The sequence below is a fragment of the Trachurus japonicus genome, chromosome 9 (genome assembly GCF_045865225.1).
Source record: "Trachurus japonicus isolate A0001 chromosome 9, Traja_1.0".
NCBI lineage: Eukaryota > Metazoa > Chordata > Actinopteri > Carangiformes > Carangidae > Trachurus > Trachurus japonicus.
This window is the reverse complement of record NC_140915.1, coordinates 32,813,511-32,831,816: the sequence shown is the minus strand read 5'-3', so window position 1 is coordinate 32,831,816 and position 18,306 is coordinate 32,813,511. Positions and strand designations below refer to the sequence as shown.

Genomic DNA, 18,306 nt, shown 5'->3' with positions numbered 1-18,306 from the left:
GTAGAGTCATCAACTATGGACGCAGCATGGGATGTTGTTGTCTCCCAAATACTATCCTTCAGTGTTGAGTCACTGTATTCACAGCTTGTACTTCTCCATGGGCATCAAGCAGCACAGATGTAGACTTCCTGGAGTGTCAACGCTTCAGCTGACCCCTCGGGTTCAGACTGAAGCGGGGAGGGAGGGGGACACGGAGAATACAGGAGGTTTTGTCCTCATAGCTCTTGTGTGAGGGACAATAATGTGCTGTATATGCACACTGATAATATGACAATGTGTGCCAATATGTTTGAGCAGCAGGAATGCAGTGATTCTGGTCTTGTTAAGCTAAACACTAGGTTTTGTAGATAACACTCTCTTTACAGATTGTATCTATAGGCCTATAGATTAGTTGTCTTTATAAATTCTATATGTTAAGATAGATATCAAATTTAGGCTATAGGGTAATACATGTAGGCTATAGCCTAGAGTAGGCTAAATTAAAGCAACATATAGCCTAGGAAATTTACATTAAATGTAGTAGGCTAGCTATTATTAGATCACATCAGGAATCTGTTCAGTAGATGAAAGACTCTGGGCAACACTCGCGTGGAGTAAAATAGATTTTTTTGTGTGACTTATGACAACCACTGACTTCAAGACTGCAACACTATATCCTCAAATTTATTGTGGGCATGGGAAATGTGCAGTCATTCAGTAAAGAGGAGGAGGGGCGAGAGAGTATGCGGACCTATTGAGAGAGAGAGGCGGTTCAGCCCGCTATGGTCTCAGCAGCAGCAGCAGCAGCAGCGGCTCAGGGAGTAGTACCAGACCACCGTGTTGTGCAGGAACAGGCACGACATAGCTGAAAACCACCAGCAGAACAAATGAAAACGAACGCTACTCTTTCGTGTGGATTAATTCAGGGGCGAGACACTCAATCGAAACGAGAAGCTCTTTAAACGAAATCGGACCGACTGACGAGGACTGGGACATTAGCTGCTCTACGATAACACCGCCGAGTGGTTTCTCTTGCCCCGCCGCTAAGGTTAGTTAGCCTCCATGGCATGCTGTCCGCTGGTTTGGGCAGGGGGGGTCTGTCTGCTCTGCTCTGTTGTTGGACGACGGGGTCCGGCTATTATTTGGAGGAGAAACATCCATAGCAGTATTGACCTTTTCGATGCTATACGTTACGTTTAGCTACACGGTCCGTCGAGCCTTTGAGAAATAAAACGTTGGAGAACAGCTCAACGAGCTGCTCGCCCACCTCACCACAATACTCCCAGTTGGCTGGCTATCATCAGCGAGTTAATTATTTTATAAATCAGGAACACGTGCTACATGGCTAGGCTAGGCTAGCTAACGTTATCAGCTAACGGTGCTAGCTGTCTCAGCTAGCTGTCAGAGATGCGGAGCAGCTAACGATGGTTTTATTGTTCACACTCTGACATACTTTGATGTTCACCGTGTTAATTTACACTACCCCCACAATGCTGCGATGTATCAGCACCAATGGTGTCAACTGATTATGATTGGTTAATACACTGATTGATATGGCTGGCTAACTTAGTTAGCCTGCTAACTTAGCTGTGTACAAAGCGTCCGGTTTGCGATTGTAAACATTGGGTTTACATAAATTTGACTCGTTACACACTGTCGGTATCTCAAATTGCGTCAGCTGCTAACTAATTTCTTTGTTGTCAGATGGGTGATAAGCCATAATTTGTTTATTACACTGGTCTAACCTGTTTGATGTCATGTCACTGACTCGAGTAAATGAACTGACAGGTGAGAGTAGCGTTAAATAGCTGCTTGTCTCGCATGAATAAGATGCTGTTGTGGCAGTATATTTGCTTTTGAGTCAGATTATAGATTTCAACTCAAGTCTTCCTGTAACTTGAACGTCATTTGTAGATGGTCTACTTTAAGTTGCGCGCCTGTTAATGACAGTAAGTTGCAAGCAAACTTTATTGTTGAAACTGTCTATCTAACCCAGGCAGCGTAGTCAAACTGTCACATCTTTAGACACATTGTTGATATTTTAGTAGAACAGACAAACTGTGTTGTATAACACCAAAGGGCAGAGCATTACCCCAAATTATATGATTGCTGACGTTAACCTGTATTGTTGTGGCAAAGAGGAAGGGAAGTCTGTTTTTGTCAACTTCCCAATCTCTACGGCCACTTCCATGATAAGCAATCACACTTGTGCTTTTTGGTTGTGATTTTGTATTTTGAGAACATTTCTTGGCACCATTATCACCACGACACCACCTCTGGACAACCAAATGCACCAGTGAATGAGAGCTGGATTTCACACTTACCGGTATGCAATATTGTTAGATAGTGTTAACAGTCACTGTTTTAATGTATAAGGAGATATTTTACTAAAATATTTTGAACAGTATTTCCTAACATTTTCATGTTGTCATATCCATTTAATAAAAGCAGTCTTGTATAGTTATAGTGTCTTTATAGCTTTGACCCTGTTGAATATTAGACCAATACACTGGGCAATGAGTTACAGGTATCTTTCAGAAGATGTTCACATCAGATTTAATGCTGATTATCAGTTTGATTATCACTGCTTCTTTGTTGTGTTCACTTGATCTATTTAAGGATCTCTGGGCTTCATAAAATGCCAGCAATTGTATTCTGTCATTTAGAGGCTTTGATGTATGTCTTTGTTTCCACTACCAAACTGAATTGGACATTTCTCAAACTTGAGTAAGTAGTGTTAATCCAACACCGTATAGCTAGATGTTATTGTGGTACGTTAGACATGTTTTGTTTTGTGTCTTTGGTGAACTGTGTTTGATTATGTAACTCAGGGATTCCCCCAGGAAATAGTTTAGTTGAGGTGGTTGGCCACGATCTCGATGCATCTCATCTGGTGATCCACTTAGCAGCTGATGACCTCGAAACAATAACCACACTCATTTGATACATAGAATTTGCTATTTGTAGCCCATGCTTGCTAGAAAACAGTTACTCTGGGGCTTGTTTGTCAGTATCAGTTGTTAGATGGCTTTGACAGCGTTTTCTACAATCATCTTTGTTAGTTATTACCCTTCCATTTGTTTCAATACAGTTCCCCAGTTGTGTTTGTATTGATTGATGACTTAAACCACACTGCTGTGTATGGCCTTTTGCACCGACTGAATATGAGAACTTCTCCTAAATAAATTAAAAGAGAAGATATAAATAAAGTAATGATTAAAGGAAGTGTCTGACCAAAATAACCATGAATCTGGACAAACACTGGACTCCAAGTTTGTTGTTCTGACAGGTCGGTTCATTTGTGATAAGGGCACCGTTTTGTTTGTACTTACATCCCGTTTTTTAGGTATTGTACTCAGTCCCAGTGCCTGACAGTTGGGATGGCGGGGCTGACAAGGCTGTCCAGAGAGCACAAAGTCTGCTAATAATCCACAACAGTGTGACATTGCTGGTGTGAGTTATGTGCACTCACAATAGATTGTCAGCTTTACAGTCTGGATTGTAAAGAGTTAAATTAGAGCGAGGAGATATCTCCCCCTTATCCAAAGGGTAATGGGGGCAAAGATAATCCTATGCTCAGCGTGGTGCCCCGGGGAGACTGTTTCACTGCTAGTTCAATTTCTGCTCATATTATGAAACACAACATAGTTATGAAACTGGGAAGGGGAGAGGTTCTGCTCATTTTATTGTCTGTAAAAGATAAATCGTCAGTGAATTCTTGTGAGAAGAAACGGCATGTTGCATCATCGTGAACCACAAAAGATTTCCATAAAAAAATCAGTAGTCTGTCCTTCAAAGTCAGAAACGTCTTGAAATTCTTTCTTTGTGACGGATCTGATTTTCTATTCTCATCACTAATCCAGCGATCACATTAGAGCATTCTGTGGTGCAGATATTTTTAAAAGACCAAGTGTAGATATAAGAGAGGCGCTATAAAATAAACAGTTGGCTTTATTGCTGAAATTTTTTTGTTCTTGTTTCTTAACAATTATGAGCAATTAGTGAGAATACTATATAGACCAGTCATAGGAACACAATGTTGCTGAAGCTGCATTGCTGCAACATTAGTTTGACTGGGACATACTACTGCTGCTCTAAACGTGCACACTGAATAGCTTTTTTTTTTACTTTGATGTCACCCACAGTATAAATGGCATGTTGCCATTTTCCTTTGACAGAAAGTAGCTTTCTGGGACAGAACACTGGGAAAATGGATTTGCAATTATGTAAAACATTGGGGACAGGTAATGTTTATTCTTTGTCTGTTATTTCATGTGGTAAATTTAACCTGTTCATGTGCGCTCTTGTCTGTAATGGATAGACCGTACAGATGACGAGCTAGAAAGTTGAATGTGCCTCTGTAACGTTTCTGTTTTTGCTCCTAATTGAATGCGGTGCTTCACGCCTTACCATATTGTGCTGACAGCAATCTCCTCCAAAAAACAAAATAAATTGTTTTGTTAAAGAATTATGGATGGTTCATGTTTTGTAAGTTATAAAACTGTTCCCCAGACAAGGTTTGATGCACAGCCTCTACCCAAGAGCTCTCTGACAAGACATTTGTGAAACAAACTCTCCTTACTTTAATGGATACTTACTTGATTTTTCTTGAGCGTGGTCAGCCAACGTGCACTAATTGACATCCTTAATCAACATGCTGATTTGGCTGAATGAGGGACGATAAAAGCTGACTGCATCCAAATGTTTGGCCAACTGCAGCCCTGTCTGCTTGCTGTCTCAGTCCCTTAAGATTAGGATTGATAAACTGCTGATCAATTAAAAATACATAATCCTATAATTGGTGGATCCAAATTATTTCTTCTATACACCAATCACCTTGAAACCAATCAATACTCTGGGTCCTTTTGCTGAAATAAGCACTGTGTGCTGAGTTGTTTAGTCCCATCTCCCACCTTGGTCTGGGTTCCAGCGGCCATGATTGTTGTGTGAATTTTTACAATGTGTGTGATACTGATCAGTACTGGCTGATGTCACTCACCGGTGATTGGTATTGGTATTGGTATTAGTGGCAAAAAGGTGATTGAGTCATCCCTTCTAAAAGGACATTTCCAGTCGTAATTTAGATTTAATTTAATTGTAGAGCGAATTTTAAAATTTAAATGATGGTCAAAAAGACGTTACTTGCTACCACAGAACAATTTTAAAATTAGTCCGGAGCCCATTAATGAACATTGAAAAAATGATAGATTCTTGAACAAAAACGAATATAAATGTCCACACGCTGCAGTTTGGATTATTGATGGTATGAAATGAACTGATCATAGGTGGCCTGATATCTGAGGTAAACATTGGAAATGCCCTTTATTTTTTAAAATTTATTTAGCCTTTATTTAACCAGGTAAAAAAGACCCGTTGAGATCGAGATCTCATTTTCAGAGGATCCCCTTTAAGGGATCATTTAGTTCCTGCTGTAGTCTTTGTTGAAATCTCTGTAATTTCATGTTCAATCTGTGTTGAAAGGCAGTGCTTCTCTACTTTAGGTAAACCCAGTCACAGCTGTATTCAGATTCAACTGTTGACAGTGAGCACTTGGCACTGCATATTGAAGTGAAATTTTATAATTACTGTAATCACATGAAACAATGAGTGGAGGGAAATGACACAACTTTGGTATGTTGCAGTGCACTTTATGAACCCAAAGTGAACATGCAGACCCAAAGAGGGAAATATGAGGCAGTCACCGTGAAACTGTCTTCCAGGCACATTCCCTTCTCCCGCCCAGTTTCCCTCTCACTGAATGAGTAACAGCAGCTGTCTAGCATTTCTTGCTCACCAGTGGACTGCACCTGGTAGGTTTCGTGTGTGGAGAATGTTATGCTCGACTCAGTGTGGTAGAATATTATGATCAAGCACAGCTGGTCTGTTGTGCTGCCTCACATTTACTTGCAATCAATGTGCCATTGAACTGGACGGAGCGCCACCTCGGTTAAAGTGGCTGTGTTGTGGCCCAGTAGTTTTGTTGCTGTTTTCTGGGATTGCCCAATGGAAACATCATGGTTATGAAATCTTTGTTGAAGGTTTATGCAGTCGCTTGAAGTAGCTATTCGTCTAAGATCCTCCTATTTAATACCCTCCCACTTGGACATGTAGAAAGCAGTGATAAGGATGTAGCCTAGTCAATGGGTTGGGTTAATGGGGTCACACCAAGTCCCTTTCACTCTGTGGAGCACAAAAAGGCCCTAGGATTTATCTGTTGCAAACACTAATTCAGTGAATTCTTACAATATTTGTGAGAGCCAGCATTTCTGGCTCTGCAGTTTTCCTGCACATCATGGTCAGGTCTCATCTTCACTTATTGCTGCTCTCCTGCATAAAAGAATCAAATTCTGAATCAGAACCAGTTCAGTCATATACCAGTCACCCAACCAACATGTGTACAACAGATTAAATGATTGGGCTTTTTTGCTTGAAGGTGAAACTTTATTGATTTATTTTTGTGTTTCTGAGATTTCATTGTATTTTGTGACTACATGAAGAACGCCAGCTTCTCTAGCACATTTGAATATTATTGCTTCCCTTCCAGGAATTGGATAATAGTATACTTTTCTGTAAACATTACTTTGGTAAACATTGATATTTTTTCCATGTGGCATTGTGGTTTATAACAATATTTAGATGATTTATTTGCCCTTTGTGTGAATGAGGATTGCTTGTAGGATTGTGATCTTTTGATTGGCCATTCTGGTCTCTTTCTCTTGTGTTTTATTGTGCTTGTCAGATAGTCTTTCATTAATGTTGCTCAAATCCTTATATTAAACAAAATATATTATACAGGGACGACAGTGTTGTCAGAAGTTATAGACACCTCCACATTTCCAGTTGTTACTCATATTTGTGTAATGTGGGTACTATAACGTTAAAAGGATAGGACAAATATAGGACAATAGGATAGGACAAATAGATATTTGTCTTTAAAGAAAAGAAGGAATGATGTAATCTTAAACTTTTAACCAAATTGACACATTATGTTTTCTCTGCTTTGGGAAATCAAACATTGTACTAATATTGTTGTGATATATCATGTCCCAATGCTGTCCCGGCTCATCCCACTCCAGCTCCATGGGGTTTAAGTTGGGAGACTGACTGTGCTGGTCGTCCCTCATGTGAAGTTGCCATCTGCTTCCTTTCTTCTAATGTTTTGGGTTGAATGAATCCCTGACCAACCAGTCTGTCCTCCTTTGTTACCAGTTTTTTTTTTTCCACCATTGTGATATCAATAAGTAGCACTGCTTCCTGTAGTCTCACAGTAAAACTACACCAGGAGGTGTAGTAACTGAGTTAGTTTCAATTTCCTAACCCCCCAAAAGGCCTGTTTTACATGACATTTTCATGATGTTTCAGTTTTTGCAGACCTAGGCTAGTTTATCACCTTTTATTCTTGACCTGCTGCAGTTCCACTTGGACAATAGGTGTAAAATCTTTACGCTGCATATAATGTGTCAATTGAAAATAAAAAATCTGCAGTTTTTGTACCATTTGAAAAAAATCGCACAACCTTTCAGAAGACTAAGAGAGACCGTTGGTGCTTTCATGTCCCAACATCAGATGTTTCTAGTGCTTTGAATCTGTGTTAGAACATCTTTATAAAGCCTAGAGTTTTATTTATATTTGTGTTGATGTACACAAAGCTGCTACAGAACTTATTTAACTTAAAACGTGATTGTAATACAGAAGATGTCCAGATAGTTGACCTAACTGTAGCTATAGTGTGAATGAGTTTAAAGACTTGAGGACATGCTGCCACTTTATTAACTTCCTTTGCATTATAGATGATACCAAGGAAATAGCAGAGTAGTATAATAAAACTTCACCAGACTAATCAATTACCACATTTTTTAATTGTGTTGAAAAGGAAGCTCAAAAGCCTATTTTTAACGCCTATCATAATAGCCTTTTGATTGTTTTTTTTGTGTGTTATTAGACACGAATTAAATTCAAAGTTTAAGTCATTTATTATTCACAAGGCTTTTTATTTAGAATTCCACGGCTATGAAATGGAGTTGCTATTACAATCAGTCACCCTTATTTAAACATACTAAAAGAGAGGCAGACAGCGGATTAGCAGAGATTAGAAATGGCTCTGTGGTAAGTGATTCACTTGACTCGGTTACGCAACACAGATGACGGCATGTTATAGGACATTATGCTTGTTTGTGTGTAGGCTACAGCTGTGGGTAGCATTATGTTTGTAACTGATTAGACCCTCTTTTGCTAATCAGGAATTTGTGTCACAGCACAGTTTGTTTTTTCACCTTGTAGAGCTTGGTGAGCGAGGCTCAGAGGACACACCTCGGGGCTGATGATCTTACACTGTAAATATGAGTGACATAACAGTGAAAAGCATGGTGTAATTACAGGTTATGGTGTGCTTGTGAGGGGATTGAACTCATGCCCTGACATGTGCGCTGACTGGATGCATGACTGTGCAGTTTGGAATAAAATTAGTGATCAAAACACCGTGCTGCTGGTTTGCCGTCGTGCACTCCCTGCTTTTGTGTTTTCCATTCTCGCTCCATTATTGTAAACCTTGTGTGTCAGATTTATGTGAGATGTTTTGTTTGACATGTCTGTGTAAATAACACAAGCATGTATGACCATTAGTCTTTGGCAGTGCACTCACACTGTACACACTACACACACACACACACACATGCTTAAACCCTCCCATGCATACATGGAAGCTGTGTGAATCCGCCATCATGAGGGGCAAACAGAGGCACTCGGGTTGCATGCTGCCATACACAGGAACATTTCAAAGCTCTTGAATAATTAAGTAGCAGTGAGGAAGGAAGTAGGTCAGCCCAGCAGACAAGTGTACTCCTCACTTTTATTTCCTGCTCCTCAGGATGGAGAGCTGAATGTCAGGTGGGCTTAAAGAGCAGAGCCAACAGAGAATGAAGTTGAGACCACATACATCAGAGAGATGCTGTCACGTCGTACGTCGACTGTTTGGTAGTACGGCCGTTCAAAGGGAACTGCAGAGTCATTTTGTGCATCAGTAATTAAAGGGATAGTTCAACATTTTGGCAAATTGGCCCATTGCCATAATCCCTATAGTTATAGCAGTAGGTTCGTTACCTTTAATTGTCGGTGCAAGCTGTTTTTAGAACGGCGGAGCAGAGCCGCGAGCTGCTCAGAGCTCCGCCACGGAGGTGCAGGGTTTCCCCCAGAAAACTTGTTAAGCCCGGTGGTAGGGTGGCACCGGCGGCCCATCGGCGGGCCACCGGTGCCCAAGCGTGTTTTTCTGTGACAGGGGCCTGACCCTGACCATTGACTGATAGCAGGGCCCTGTAGGTACAGTAACAGATTCATTAATGGAGCAGTAGCATTTAGAAGGCGTGATTCCATAAGGCCTTAAGATCAATGTTAAAAGTTGACTGGAAATTTGAAAATATTATAATTTATCATAAACATTTGTTATTATAAGACATTTATGTAACATATTTAAACACCTATAGCAGAGTCTTACAGAAAGGCACTCTTGAAATAGCCTACTGTTCAATCAACCACAAATTATAGCCTAAAAAAACTATTTAAATAAATAACATCAACTCTTTGCATTAAAAACTAAAAAACTACTGCCTGGTGTCTCCATTGTTGAAGTGTAGCGTTATTTCTCAGATTTTTTTTCCTTTCTCCGAGATTTTTTGTATCTGGAGTCACGTTACAGAGGCTACACATGACGTACTGTATCCATGACTGTACCACGCTCTTTTTCCGGTCAGTCGTCATGGAAACGTGACACTCACGGATCTACTGTTTAGACCAGAGAAAACAACGTGTGTGATCGCAAACGTTATGAGCTGAAAAATGAAACAATGGATCATTTTCACATCAGGTCAAAGCCCCGCGGCTCACAGGAGTCCGGAGCTCTGACGCTGCAGGGGATATCTATGGCAGGGGGCGACGTGCTAACAGCTAACAGCTACCAGCTACCAGCTGCAGCAGCTGCCAGCTGATTGAGCCTCTGGAGCCGTGGCTCCGCTCACGTTAACGTTTGGTCTCGGTGCGCTCCTCTCGGTCAGCTGGTGAAGCAGCGGGCTGATGAGCAGGATGTCCGTGACGTGTCCCGTTATGCGCGACGAAGTTGTGACGTTGTCAGGTGATGAAAAAGACACCTGATTACGTGTTTATGGAGAATAAAAAATGATTAAAAAAATTAATAAACGATGCTTAGCCTGGCGGGGGGGCAAGGAAGGCCTGGCGGGCCGCCAGGCTTATAATACACTGGGGGAAACCCTGGAGGTGAATGGAATTTCTTGGTTTCCCTCATCAAATACACAATCCAACAACTCCAAAACGCTCTGGTGGACAAGTTGTGACCTGCACATTCACCACGCTATGAGATAATAACAAAACGTTACCAGACAGAGTTGTTTTAGAGGTAATTGCAGAGACTGCTTGCTGAAAAACTGTCCCTGACGAGAACGTGCATTAGCTGTTTTGCATGAATTTCCCTCTAAAACAACTCTGTCTGGTAACGTTCTGTTATTATCTCATAGCGTGGTGAATGTGCAGCTCACAACTTGTCCACCAGAGCGTTTTGGAGTTGTTGGATTGTGTATTTGATGAGTTTGATGAGGGAAACCAAGAAATCCCATTAGCCTCGGTAGCGTAGCTCTGAGCAGCTCACGGCTCTGCTCCGCTGTTCTAAAAATAGCTTGCACCGACAATTAAAGGTAACAAACCTACTGCTATGACTATAGGGATTATGGCAATGGGCCAATTTGCCAAAATGTTGAACTATCCCTTTAACAAATAATAATTTGTAACAATCGTTCACACTTGACCAATGATTGATCAGTGCTCAGTTGTAAATTCTCTATCATGTTTGGTGATAGTTAATTTAGGATGTAGTCAGGCTGATACGAGTCCACTAGTAGTAGAAATAGTGTGATCTAAGCTGGGAGCTGTTGAAGTGTTGTGAGATTCCTGAATAAACATCATTAGAAATCTTGATTCCCCTCCTGACGTGGGGTTGAGTTTTGTTGTGACACCAAGGTGACATGTTTTGACACTTTGTTGATTCTACTCTGTTTTGGTTTTTTGACAAAAACCTTCCATCATTATTATGTGCAATATCAGAGTAGTAGGGCTGTGTAGTGCAATTTTGAATGGAATAATCCAGTATTGATTCCTGCACTCATACACTCAATCAGCTCATATCTTTGCACTGAACGGTTAGTGTAGGCAGCTGTGACTTGTGAGAGCTCTAGCTAGGAAACTTTGTGGAAATTAAGTTATTACAAAATGTTCAAAAGGGTTATTTTAAGCTTCAAAAGTAACACAGATGAAGGCTGGTGGTGTTATCTGCCTCGAGTCACAACAGTGAATAATTATAGCCCATGCGGATCCTCTGCCGTTTATGTCTGGACTCAGGGATGCTTAGCTGACGCTCACTATGTTGTAGTGAAACTAGAGATTGGATCTACAAGACAGACTGAAAAAAGACTGCACACTGATCTAAGCTCTGCTTTTATTAGTTGAGGTGATGTCTGGCTACGAGGTGCGAGGCCGCTGAAGCCAACTTTACAGTGTGTGGATTCTGCTTCACTTCACTAGCAAGCAGCTGCCTGCAGATATCAGACTGATGTGTTGCCACTGCAAACAGTGCAGAGGAATTAGTGAATGGAGTCTGTGCTCAGAGTGATCATTGAACTGGATGCCTCTGCTGTTGACAGACAGATGTGTAGCTTTATGCAGCATTATTATAATTTTTTACAATAAACAGAATGCACTTGTTGTAGATGTTGGTTTGGTTTTTTTAGTTTAATTCTAACTGGGAAATTGCTTCACAGTGTTGACTGTCATGTGACTACACTTTCAATGCAGGGAAACAACAGCATTGCTCACTGAGGAAAATATTTTTCTAGGACATTTCTAAGAAGTATGTTACGCAACATTTTGTTCTGATGATCTTAATCACCAAGAATTGAGTCAAATGGATTATTCAGCTCTTCTGATTAGTCATGTCCATAAAAAAGGTTTCTGTGAAGAAGAGTACAATTTTATTAGACACAATTTCCTGTGTCGGTTACTTGGAATGGCGTTGGAAAACTAAATGAATCGTGACAAAAAATGCCAATATGAGCTGTAAGGTTAGGGCTTAGTTGGCCATTTTGTTTTGTCTGTTTCTGTGTGTAAGTTTAAGTAACAACAATCCTGCGCTTGTAATTCAGGGTGTTCATGAGAGTGGGCTCATTTCAATAATCCAAACTGAAAACACACCCGTAATTATAAGAGAGAACTGGCAGTCGCCGCTTTTATTTAAAGGGATATTTCAACATTTTGGCAAATTCGCCCATTGCCATAATCCCTATAATTTTAGGGGTAGGTTCATTACCTTTAATTTTCGGTGCAAGCTGTTTTTCGATCGGCGGGGCAGAGATGCAAGCTGCTCAGAGCTAGGCCACAGAGGCTCATTGGATTTCTGGGTTTCCCTCATCAAACTCATCAAATACACAATCCAACAACTCCAAAACGCTCTGATGGAGCGAAAAAATGACTGCCCCCGACGGGAACGCACATCGGCGGCTTTGCATTTACCTTGAAGACAACTCAATCTCGTAACGTTCCATTATTATGTCATAGCGTGGTGAATGTGCAGGTCACAACTTGTTCACCAGAGCGTTTTGGAGTTGTTGGATTGTGTATTTGATGAGTTTGATGAGGGAAAGCCCGGAAATGCCATGAGCCTCCGTAGCGTAGCTCTGTAGCTCGTAATGTCAGCTGAGCAGCTCGCATCTCTGCCCCGCCAATCTAAAAACAGCTTGCACCAACAATTAAAGGTAACAAATCTACCTTTAAGACTATAGGGATTATGACAATGGGCCAATTTGCCAAAATGTTTGAAATATCCCTTTAAGTGACAAGATCTGAACTATGTATTTTGGTATAAAGAACCTTTCCTCCAATAATAACTCAACTATTGAGACAAATGCCCAAACACAGACTGTTCAGTACTCTCCCTTTGTGGTGTAATGTGTTTGGTTCCTGGGTGTATCCAACAGGAATTCTTCATAGGTAGAAACCTGTTTGTAAATCAGATGTCAGTCTTCCCTCCCAAATGACTGACATTTATACTGGTGAGTTATACTGGAAATCAGTCAAACAAATGTGATTATGTAAAATGTTTTATGGCTGGTGTCGGAGTGTGTCTGTGAACAGAGGGAGCAGCTTTCAGATCGTGCAGTGTGTTCTGGTGGAGTGCCTTTGCCTCCATGGTTACAGGGAGTCGGAGTTGGCTGAGGCGGTGTGTGAAGGCCCCAGCTCTGTGCTGGCCAGCAGTGAGGGGGAGGGGAGAGCCTTATGTAATTTCACACAGTGTCGCTGAGGCGGCCGGCAGCAGGGGAACAGGCAGGAAATCCAATAGCTTCTCTACTGTCCAGCCTGGATACAGCTGGATGACCACATCTGGACGTCTAGGCCAGCCAATCACAGACTCCGCCCGGCGCTTTCTGCCGCCTCCGTCTCGTCTCTTCCATGTCAGATACTACGCACTTTTACAGCCTATGTGTGAAAGGAGATGCTAATGTTATGATTTGTGGAAAAACTGAAATATTCCATTTGGTCATGCCAGCCGAACATTTAAATTTTTTTTTTTTTTTAAATGTGACAGGAATGCATCATTTAATCATCATGTATAAATGTGTTTCTCTCTTAACGTATAATTATTGGCCAGCAATTGTCCTGTCCTTTGGTAGGTTTTTGGCACAGGAATAAATCAGAAGAATAAATCTTGCTCTTTGCGCTCTCTCTCTTTTTTTTTTTTTAATAATGCTCCGTGCAGTTGGCAAAAATATATTCTCTGCCTCCACCAAGTAACACTGAAATCCTCTGTAACAACATCCGCTGTTAGACTGGCCTTATAATGCATTTGTCCATCACATGATGTAAGTATCATAAAACGATGCTCTATCAAATCCAAGTTACAAAGTCACAAACATCCAGGTTGTATTGGTAAGACAACACTGCCTGATGTGGCAAAAAAAATAAAAAATAAAAATAATAATCAACCTTTGTTTCCTACTTTGACATCATTACAAAAATTGCCTAAATGCATGACTTCTCTCTGCTTTACTTGAAGCCTCTTTCAATCAAAGATCACATTGTTGCTGCTGTGATGACTAAATAGAAGTCCTATCTGAGGTTTACAAGCCACTGTGCTGTGTTTAGGCATCTTGCACTTATCATGTGTAAACATAAATCTGTCCCTCCAGCTGGACTTCCTGCATCACATTTCATTGCGTCACCAGTAATTGGGCCTTTTTTTGTGCAAATACGTCCTTCCTTCCTGTCATGAAGCTGGGAACATGTCATATCTGTTAATGATCTATAAATCTAAGGTGTGATTCAGACCTGTATTTGCTTTTGCATGCCTGAAAGCACCAGTGGTTACCACTCTATACTCTGGTGTTTTGAGTGGTTATTGTAAATGATCACATGATGTGTTATGTGTTGTAGATGTGACCTAAAATGAGAGCAGCCTTGAATCATCTTAATATCTTTGAGAACAAGGTCTCACTGGTGGACTCAGAACCTGATTTCCTTTCAAGTGTTTGTGTGCTTTTGAAGCAAACACGACAAACCAGACTGGCACATCAAGTAGTTATCTACAGTTATTTTTGAAAATAATAACCATAACATTCAAAGGGGCTTTTACCGCGCACTGCTGTCATGCATGCACGCCAATAACGGAGAAAGGGCGCTATGCGAAGATGAATGAACGGAGCGATATATACGTTGGTTGAGCCAAAAGCCGAAAAATCTATCCGTGGCGGAAGTAATTCATTTGTGGCGGGCCGCCACCAATAAATGAATACATGAGAAACACTGTTAAAGGTTTTAAAGTGCTGCATTTAAAGATTGTTTACAGCTCAATACTTCCATTTTCAGTTTCGTAATCACCTCTGTTTTTAAAAGTTGTTGATATGCCAGTGTTGTTTAGTCAGATTCAAAATGAAAGGTGTGACAGGCTGTGGTTAGGGGAAGTGATTGTACCTCTTCCCGTCAGACAAATTATAGCCGTGTCAAAGTTTACTGGGTGTTCACACTTTTCTCACAGCGTCTTCGGTTGCTGACGTTGTGTTGTGACCGCACAGTTCCTGTGTGAAAGTAGAGTGGAGGTAAGCCTGAATCAGCTCGGGGTGTTGGGATGTTCTTTCACTGTTTGGTACTAATAGCACTGCTCTAGACACCTGCACTATATATCAAGCCTGCACACAGGCAATAATTATATCACCTGCTGCCCTTTATAGCCTCTCTCTGCCACCTAGTATTAGATTTTACTTTCCTGTCAGTAACTCTTTTGCTTTCTTGGCTTCTCGTCCAGTTATGGTTCGTGGAACTCACTTTTCCATTCAAAGATTTTTGCGATTCCTCTAGTATCAAATGTATTTTTTGACCAGCAAGGATAAATAAGAAGAGGTTGGTCACAGTACAGGGTGTTTTAAGCCTACTCGCATATTGGTGTCTGCTTTAGTTTGTTAACAGACAGCGAAATATCCTCATTATGCCCCCTTCACTTTGTACCATGTTGATCTGTTGTCTCCCCTGCTTTAATGTCAGCGTGATGGTGTCTACCAGCCGATGAGGCATTCTGCCTTGTCAGCATGGTCTTGGATATTAGTGCTTGGCAGCATAAAGGGCGTTGCACAAGGGTTTGGCAGATCTATGAGTGTTTTTCCTGCTGTTGTCCAACGGTTAATTTAGAGGTGCCTCCAGGCACCCTCACATTTTTTTTTATTGGCTGTTGCACTGTGACTTCCTCCTCTTTTACTTTGTTGTGTTTCGATCAGTTTAGCTCTTTCCATGCTGTTGTTAACACACAGTCTAAGAGGACTGTACCATTGAAGTATAAAACGTTTAAAGACCGAGATTCTATTGCACAGAAAAAACATTATTCGGCCTCTTGAGAAAAATGCAAACCAGAAACAGACTTTGCATGGTACCGTGGGTAGTGGCAGTGTTGTAGAGAACTCCGCAGATAGTTTTGATAAAACAAAAAAATGGGTGAGGTCACTTGGAAAAAAGCTTAAGTGTTTCCATGCCATGGTGTCTGTCTTGAAGAGATGTGTGTTCCACATAGATTAAACTTGTTTTCTGCACCCTGACCTTATAAAACCTCCCGGGGCCCCAATACTGAAGCATCAGCGGATTAATTGTGAGAGCTTTGTTTCCATGTTAAATTTGGGTGAGTGGGGAGGGAGGCAGAGAGTGGGAGGAGAGGAATCTGCAACTGCAAATGAACGCTGAAATCAGTGTAGAAGTTCCTCAGATTGACCTGATTGTACCCAGATTTAACTTTTTACCCGATCTCCTGGCTCTTCACCTATCAGGTGAATACCTACTACTACAGTGGAGCTTTGTGTTGCCCCTCACCTGTAAGTTACTTAGGATAAAAGCATCTGCCAAATGAATAAATGTTAAGTCAGTGTTAGATGTAGTTGTAAAAAAAACAGAATAAGCAAAGGTGGAAAAGACCACAATGATGTAGCCGGTAGCTTTGCACAGGATTCTAGGGAATGGACAGTAAGCGACTCTCAGCGTGCTCTTAAACCGTGACCTGGACCACCCACGCTGCAGGTGACGATCTGAAAATAATCTGGAAAGCCATGCAGTGTTTGCATGCACATATATTGTTTGTGAGTGGCGCAGTATTGAGGTTGAGGGTGAGCGAGCGAGAGCCTCCTTGTCCGGGGCCCTTCGATAATGAGGCTCCAGGGAGATAAATCCTTATGAGTCCTGACAGGGTGCCACATTCCTAGACTGAGAGTCCTAGCAGCCCCCCCTACCCCCCACCCCCCCTCCCCTGAGCACAGCTCTCTAGGGCACTGCTTTATAGACTTGTGATGTTGTTCCCAGACCGAGCCATATGCCTACTACAGTACACTCACCTGCCTTCTCACAGCTCCATGCCGTCTGAATGGAGCCATCATCATCTCCTCTGGCTGTCAGAGTAGATTACAAGGAGTTTGTTGCTCAATACTCGACACCTTTTTGTTCTCTGCAGCATAATTTTATGGCTATATAATTACCAGTACAGTGTTGTTCCAGCGAAGGCTTGATGACACTCGGTTTTTGTCAAGGTCCAAGCCACGTTATCAAGGCTCTTACCAAAAAATATGTCTCAGGCTTTCAGAATCTGCTTGTTTGGAAAGCGCCGAGCCACCAAGTCGGACTCGGCAGAGATTTGATAAACTGTTAATGTCAGTAAAATTGAACCGTTGTTTGAAGTCAGCCTCCTGCTCTCCTTTGGCAGGCTGGAAGCCGTCTGTGTGCTCTGTGCTAGTATTTCCACAGCCATTCCTAAAATGGAGAGGGGGAGGGGGGGAGGGAGGGTGGGTGGGGGGTATAAGAGGATGAAATTTTGGCTCGCACACCGCTCAAGGCTGAGGCCCACTCTACTCCGTGGAGAAGAAGAAAGTAAAAAAGAGGGGAGAAGGAAAGCACGCTAGAGTGAGAGAGCGAGGTGACTGAGTTCATTCTCAGTGTTGGCGGTGAGCCATGGACTTGCCTGTGGGTGTCTGTAGCAGTGCCAGTGCATGTGTTTAGCCTCTCGTCTGGAAGGCCCCATTCGCCTCAGAGTTTATGTCAAAGCTCTCTCATTGTGTTGGGCCTCTCATCTTGATTCAGGTTTTTTGTCCTCTGCAGATCTTGTGACTGCCTTCAGACTTGTTTTCCTCCTTCTCAGGGGAATCTCTCTGGGCTGGACGCTCATCAAAGAGAGGCGTCTGAGGAGGATGGCTTATCTCACCCCCTCTTTGTCTTCTTGGCCTCTTTTTTTCTGCCCTTTTGTTGAGTGTATTTGTATTCTATGTCAATATCATGAGTTTTTTTTTTCTCATCCAGTATTTCTCCAGCATCGAGACCTACTCAAGGCCTTCAGCGCTTCCTTTTATGTGTAGTGTTTATCCAGGCTTGCCTGAGCAAAATAAGTGTGCACCAGTTTCTTGAAAATATTTGAAACCACAGTTTAGACTACTTGACACGAAAAGCAAAGTGTCGAGCTCGTGTGAGACTTTTTCGCACTGTTTTCCTATCTTGTGGCCTCCCAGAGCCTATGTTTACAGAGCTCCTCTGTTCCTTAAAACCAGAGCCATGTTCAGCCTTTCGTAACAGAGCCCTTTTGCGTAACTGAAATCAAGTGACACTTTGTGTTGGTAGCCGTCGAGCAGGAAGGAAGGGTAGAAAGCACCCCTCTTTGTGCAGCAAAAAAAAGAGTCAAATCCAGAGCGAGACAATGGAGACTGGCACACTGGCGCTCTACCATAAGTTACACAGTGCCAGTGTGGTGTTGTCTGGTCT

At 41.8% G+C, this 18,306-nt stretch overlaps 1 protein-coding gene across 14 annotated transcripts in view; it reads left to right on the top strand.

The window, feature by feature from the left end:
- Positions 1–802: 802 nt before the first annotated feature.
- Positions 803–18,306, top strand: part of ncor2 (nuclear receptor corepressor 2) — a 99,397-nt gene continuing 81,893 nt past the window's right edge. For all 14 annotated transcript variants that reach the window (XM_085787499.1, XM_085787496.1, XM_085787509.1 and 11 more), the window contains exon 1: positions 803–1,027. The gene's annotated coding sequence lies outside the window, so the exon portion shown is untranslated. The remainder of the gene's footprint in view (positions 1,028–18,306) is intronic.